Source organism: Bombyx mori, chromosome 22, assembly GCF_030269925.1.
Source record: "Bombyx mori chromosome 22, ASM3026992v2".
NCBI classification, from domain to species: Eukaryota; Metazoa; Arthropoda; class Insecta; order Lepidoptera; family Bombycidae; genus Bombyx; species Bombyx mori.
In genome coordinates, this window is record NC_085128.1 from 15,231,950 (window position 1) to 15,239,071 (window position 7,122).

The window sequence follows — 7,122 nt, forward strand, 5'->3', positions numbered from 1 at the left end:
GTTATGCTAGGGAATTCCCCTAAATTCTTTCTGTAGTTTGGCAGTGTTGTCAATTTGACGGATAGTGATATTATGTGCGTTTTATTATTCATCGATGTGCATTTTATTGTGAAATCGAGTGAAGGTTTTTTTTTCGAAAATGGTTAAAAATTAATGCTGTATCAGGAGTAAGTAAATTGATGTCAATAAACTTTTTTGTACTGGTCAATATAGTGGTTCAATTTTATTTGATTTTACTACTCATATTGATCTCCGTTAAGTCAACAAATCGTGTCAAATCTATAAATTTCGGCTACAGCGATCCGCAGGCAGGAGATCGTTCATGGTCTCCACCGTTAAATGTGGTAGCACTAGGTAACGGTGATGATTTTTTTCCGGGGATTCTCCAACGACACTTGTAGCGTATCATTGTGTTTCTCTTTCATTTTATTTTACTTTTAACGTCGTCAGTGAACAGTGAGGCACCCCTCAGCACCTAGTCATACCCGATATTCCACAAAAGGGGGCCGAGCACCGCCCCTGTGGAACACTGCGCGCGACCGGGAACTTGTGCACGATCCCACCATGTCCGTTACACGTGACCGATCTGTCCTCTAAGTAGAAACTTACCAGCCGGGGAAGGTAGGGGGGCACTGCGTGTCTTTATAACGTCTCCCCCTATCACGGACCAGAGCAGGGTGTTAAACGCATTGGCGATATCGAGCGACACCGCCAAGGCCACCCCGCCTCCGGAGACGGCCTCCTCCGAGAGGGCCCGCACGCGAAGGATCGCGTCTACGGGTTAAGCGGCCCTTTCGGAAGCCATACTGCTCCGCTGACAGATTGGGTCCCACCCCGACCAGATGCTGGATGATGCGGGCCGCCAGAATACGTTCCAGCAGCTTGGTTGATACTTGTCGAAAATCCGCAGTAACGATTGGTTAAAATATAATGAACCAACATCTACCCGGGATTCCCTATATTCGATATCTAACGAATTGGAACATGACGTCTTCTACAATCTGACCGTATCGTTTCAGTTTTTTATCTTTTAGATATAGATTTTTTTCATTTTTAAATTTCCGACACCCACACAATGGTTCTGAAAATCCGCCTTAGGATTAGTTATTAAGGACAATTTATTCAAATCAAACGAAATGTAACTCCCATACCAACGCAATATATGAATAACGCCCTTTATAACACTAACACAGTTAACAATTTTACACAATGTTACAAAACAATTACACAAAAAAACAGCATTCCAAAACATAAAATTTAATTTCAAAAAATCATGCAATCAGGCATGTGTAAATCATATAATATACCTTGAATTCAAACCGCTTTGTGAACTAAAGCATAATCAGCACTGACAGGTACTTTTCTTTAACTCGTTTTGAGGTTTCTGTAATTTAGAGAAATCATTGCATAATTATTACAGCATCTGAATCATAGGGCCCCAAGATTTTTATGTGTGCTATTTTAATACCAGAAACGTACAAGACAAAAGCTTGTTCACCGATAGGTACTTCAAAGCCTCTTATAAAATATTTCTGCAGTACAAGTCGGGAATCAATGAAATCGATCCCATACGGGCGGCTGTAGCTGAAATAGCAGCTGCCAGCGAATAGGTACGAAAAAAAATTAATCGATCTCGAACGAAAAAAACTACGGACACTATTAACCTGATTAAAATTGCTGAAAATTCTGTAAACTCTCTACACCTACTTTTCAACAATCATTTAATCACACACAGCCTAAAGTAAGGAAATACAATGTCTTTGTACCCAAGTCCCACAGAGTGAATCGAATTATTATTTTTCATTTGCGCTACAAAATTATTAATTAAGATGAAAGTCTACCCCATTTTGTCATTGATTTCTACAACACAAGAATAAAATTACTTTCAGAAATCATACTTTGATGATTTCCAACGAACGCCTTAATTTGTTTTTTTTTATTGCTTAGACGGGTGGACGAGCTCACAGCCCACTTGGTGTTAAGTGGTTACTGGAGCCCATAGACATCTACAACGTAAATGCGCCACCCACCTTGAAATATAAGTTCTAAAGTCTCAAGTATAGTTACAACGGCTGCCCCACCCTTCAAACCGAAACGCATTATTATTACGGTTATTTTTCTTTTCGAAATTACTCTTCTTCAACCAGTGTCTACACAATGCCGAGTATAGGTCTCTTCGAATAGCACCCCATTCTCTTCGAAATTACTATTTGTTTGATTAAATTTGTTTCGGTCTCTTTCCTTAGACGAACGAGCTATTCGTTAATAGTCCATACATCATTTGGGCATAGATTTTACATTTAATTTGACTCCTAACTGGACTTCGATCATAAATCGAACCATGAGATCCCAGTACAATAGTCGGGGTCTCTAATCATTACACCAAAATAGAATCAGAGTTGAAATTTTTTTTTTGAAGAACAAATTGAGCACTACACTACATTCATTGTATTTGCGCAACAAACTTTATCTTGTTTAGCTGAACAACTGCGATAAAGAAACGTCACAGACCTTTGTAAGATTTTGTGTCCGATGGCAACCTTTGCCAAACATCCAACTACCAAACTTTTTGTACATAAATCCGATAAATGCTAGTACTAAAGTGGAACCGCCGAGGACTCGAAGCCAATTGGAATCTTCAGGAAAGCTCCAGGCTGGGGGAGAGGGTTGCGGACTTGGTGAAACATTACTATGTCTGATGGCTTTTCGTCTCCTCTCTTCCTCAGCACTGAAAAAATGTACCCAAAAGTTACTCGTGGTAGGACGATGTCTAGTGAGTCCCCACGGGTAGGTATCACTATCCTGTCTATTTCTGCCGTGAAGCAGTAATGCGTTTCGGTTTGAAGGGGGGGCAGCCGTTATACTGTAAAAACTGAGAACTTAAAACTCATATCTCAAGGTGAGTGGCGGAATTTAGGTTGTAGATGTCTATGGGCTCCGGTAACCACTTAACATCAGGTGGGCCGTGAGCTCGTCCACCCACTAAGCAATTATAATAAAATTAAAACTTATCAAATGATTTATTTTTTATTTCTGGTTCGGTTTAGTCCAAAGTGAATGCGCTGTAGAAAATCTTCTATGTAGTCAAATGCATACCATTTTTTAATTTGTTTTTAAATAATTCTACCTATTACATATTATACATTTCTATGTTTCCTATTGTTATTCGATAAATCTACTATTATTTTAACTTTCTAAACATATTCAAGGTACATAAAGATACTAACCAATCACACATAGCTTAGTCCAGTACTAATTAATTTAAAGCTCATTATCTATTGTATTCATTTTGAAATTCTAAAAGTATTGCGTGTTTTCCATTTTGAAATAATGTCAGCTTTGACATTTTTGAATGAGATTTTCAACCATCAATCGAAGAAGTATTAACGTTTTGCTTTATGTATTTGACACTGAAAATTAAGAGTTCTTTTATTGCATAGACAGGTGAACGATTTCGCGGCTTTCTTATTGTTTAGTTCGCAGAACCAATATACTCGCAACGCGAATTCCGCAACCCATTTTGAGAAATGAAATCTAAGCCTCAATTGTATAGTGTAACAACGGCTATGGCACCCTTAAATCCGGAAATAATTATGGTTCTCGCTAGAAAAAGGTAGGGTTGTCGTGTCTTGTGACCTCTGCGGGCTCATAAGGTACCCAGTCATAATAATAATGTATATATTTTACGGATTTGCGTTTTATTACACGACGACGGTATTCCTTCATCGTGAAAGACTTTCGTGAATAGGTGTTAAGCACACATTTCATTATAGAAATTATGGAAATTGGCTTTTTTTGCTTGGCTTAGGCTTAATTTTACGAAATCTTCAGAATTTTACGATGGACCAAAAGGTTTTTTTTTATGAATGATGTACTACTGATGGCCCGGAGGCCTCTTCAGTTTCACCAGGACAGGTGAGCGAACAAAGGCTCAGCCAAGAGGGGTGGGATTTGCTAACAGCTGCCCGAGCGCCTCCGAAGGAGACCCAACAACTCTAGGGAAGCTGCTTCGCTAATGAATCTACTACCAGATCGGAATCGCAACCCGCTGAGAAGATCCGGCGAGAAATTCAGGGGGCTGATATTTAGATTAGGTAAGGTTGCTTTTTGCAGAGTTCGACGAGTAGGTACGGTCACCGGGGTCCCTAAGTCTGCTCCTAGTGTTAGAGCTGAACGCGTCTAATGCAATGGTAATTGGATCTGATGGATCCATAGGCACGTGTCTAGGGCGTCGATGGTGACTGCTTCCTGCGTAATCTGGATTCGGAGAGTAGTCAGCGGCGGCAACGATAGGACCAAAAGGTACTCATTGAATTGGAGATTTCCGCCTTCAACAGTTCTTAGTGCACACTAAACAATCCCCCGTGGTGCAAAGAGTATTTTACAAACATAAGAGTCGAAATTCATAAGTACAACAAAAAGTATGAACAAATAGTACGGCCAATGGTCTTTTGTTGTGAAATCTATAAGCATTTACGAATAATAACTCTTATTTGTAGGTCGTAGATTAGATTAAGTACTTTTTGGCTTGACACAGATGATAACTGAAGCAAATTGCAAATGTTTGTATGTACCAACGTAACTCTAATGACAAGGTGAAAAGTTCCGTATTATTTAAAGAAAGACGATAGCGTTCTGTAAGAACTCTCATTTCATCTTCATATTTGGTTGATTTTATATTATTTAACATAGCTGGGCGATAGATGGGATAAACGCAGCTAAGTACAATGCAATTTGAAGTCGTCGTGGCCTAACGGATAAGACGTCCGGTGCATTCGTGTTGAGCGATGCACCGGTGTTCGAATCTCAGGCGGGTACCAATTTTTCTAATGAAATACGTACTCAACAAATGTTCACGATTGATTTCCACGGTGAAGGAATAACATCGTGTAATAAAAATGAAACCCGCAAAATTATAATTTGCGTAATTACTGGTGGTAGGACCTCTTGTGAGTCCGCGCGGGTGGGTACCACCACCCTGCCTATTTCTGCCGTGAAGCAGTAATGCGTTTCGGTTTGAAGGGTGGGGCAGCCGTTGTAACTATACGTGAGACCTTAGAACTTATATCTCAAGGTGGGTGGCGCATTTACGTTGTGGATGTCTATGGGCTCCAGTAACCACTTAACACCAGGTGGGCTGTGAGCTCGTCCACCCATCTAAGCAATTCAAAAAATTAATAAATAAAAATGTAGAAATATATTGAGTATCAAACGCACTATCGAAACGGCTTGTGACAAGCGCTAAGGAAATAAACGATTTTGAACACGATTTTAAACATTAAATCATTTTTATACCGGAGCGGGGCCTCCTTTCTTGCAAGTGCACTGAAAAGGGACTCCTATCTGCTGGTTGGTGTATTGCTGTTTCTGAGATTCTCTGCAGCCGGTGAAGAACATCTTATATATCAATGTTAGCAGTCCAGCTCCCAGGACAACGCCTGCTGCGATAGGCACCCAGTTATTTCCATCCCTGTCACTCATAATAACATCAGAAGTTATTTTACTTAATAATTTATTCGCATCGTGTGCTTTTTTTGACGTTTTTGTGAAAGAATAATGTTGATATTCTGAAGTGTATTATGTTTTGTCAATTATGTCCAGTTTTTATGTGCTACTACGTTGTTTATGGTTAGAATGTTTCTTATACAAAGGCTTTTATGTATATTGTTTAAAAACTGTTACTACCCAGGAAATTAGATCGAAGCTACCAAAATTATTATACTGTCATCATGTGCGTGTGATTTTTTTTTTAAGTTAATCGGAGATCTTGAAATCGTTCAAAATTACATTCATAACTAGCGACCCGCCCTCGCTTCGCTTCGGAAACATTAAATTTTATTATTGATAGGTGAAGCCCGCCATGTTGCGCGCGGTACGACAATAAATGCGGGTGACGCCGCGGGGCGAAGCTAGTCTAAAAAAAGTAGCCTAAGTTACTCCTTATATCATGAGCTACCTATTAGTGAAACTCTCATCAAAATCGGTCCAGCCGTTCCAGAGATTAGCCGGAACAAACAGACAGACAGACAGACAAAAATTGAAAAAAAAAAAAAATTTGGTGTATGTACTGTATATATATTCATATGCATGTTTTTTTTTTATTGCTTAGATGGGTGGACGAGCTCACAGCCCACCTGGTGTTAAGTGGTTACTGGAGCCCATAGACATCCAAAACGTAAATGCGCCACCCACCTTGAGATATAGGTTCTAAGGTCTCACGTATAGTTACATCGGCTGCCCCACCCTTCAAACCGATAAGCGGTTATTTCAATACTACAAACAGACACTCCAATTTTATTTATATGTATAAATTGTTTAAAAACTGGACTACTCGCGAAATTAGATCGAAGTTACCAAATTATTATACCGTCATCAGACCTTAGTGAGTGTGAAATTTTCTAAGTTAATCGGACTTCTTGAAGTCGTTCAAAATTACATTCAAAGATTTAATAAGGGTGGACGATCTCACGTTCCACCTGGTCGGGAAATAGTAGTTTCTGGATGCAAAGTCCGCTGAAGTCCAAAAATTCATAAAGATTTGTAGATTCTCTTACAAAAAATATGACTGAGAAAAATATTGAGGCGACAAGTTCAAGCAGGCGAATTTAAGTAGGTACTAAGTTTGATCAATTGTGCTTCATTTTTGCCCGATTTTTTTTACTATTCAGCGTAATCTCAATTACACTAGACTAGACTAGACAATTCAACTGACCTAAGTCACAGTGGACTAATTGTTCTGGTACATAGGACGGTGGGGCGCCTTCTTAGCTCGCGCGGGTGTACCACCACTGCCTATTTATACCACGAAGCACAAAAACTTTACGGTTGAAAGAAAGAGGGACTTAAACCTCACGTCTCAAAGTTGGTGGCGGCATCACGTTATCATTGTCAATGGAATTCAATGACCGCTTAGCATCAAGTGAGCAGTCTGCTCAATTACAAACTTAAATAATATTTATTTAAACATTTAAATTAACAAAATGGTTTTAAATAATACTGTAAATGTTATTTAGAAGTTATCCCTTTTAAAATAATAAGAACTAAATTCTTCCTAATTTTGTTTTATATCCGAATGATATTTTGTGTTATTTCGGGAAATATCTGTAGGACGCAAAAATTATA

At 39.1% G+C, this 7,122-nt stretch overlaps 1 long non-coding RNA gene across 1 annotated transcript; it reads right to left on the reverse strand.

Moving 5' to 3' along the window:
* Positions 1-1,241: 1,241 nt before the first annotated feature.
* Positions 1,242-5,594, reverse strand: LOC101746659 (uncharacterized). Its single transcript, XR_209688.4, has 4 exons — positions 5,296-5,594; positions 3,228-3,410; positions 2,512-2,728; positions 1,242-1,384 (listed from the first exon to the last, which is right to left on the reverse strand). It is a non-coding gene; the product is annotated as an uncharacterized LOC101746659 (long non-coding RNA).
* Between the last annotated feature and the right edge of the window lie 1,528 nt (positions 5,595-7,122).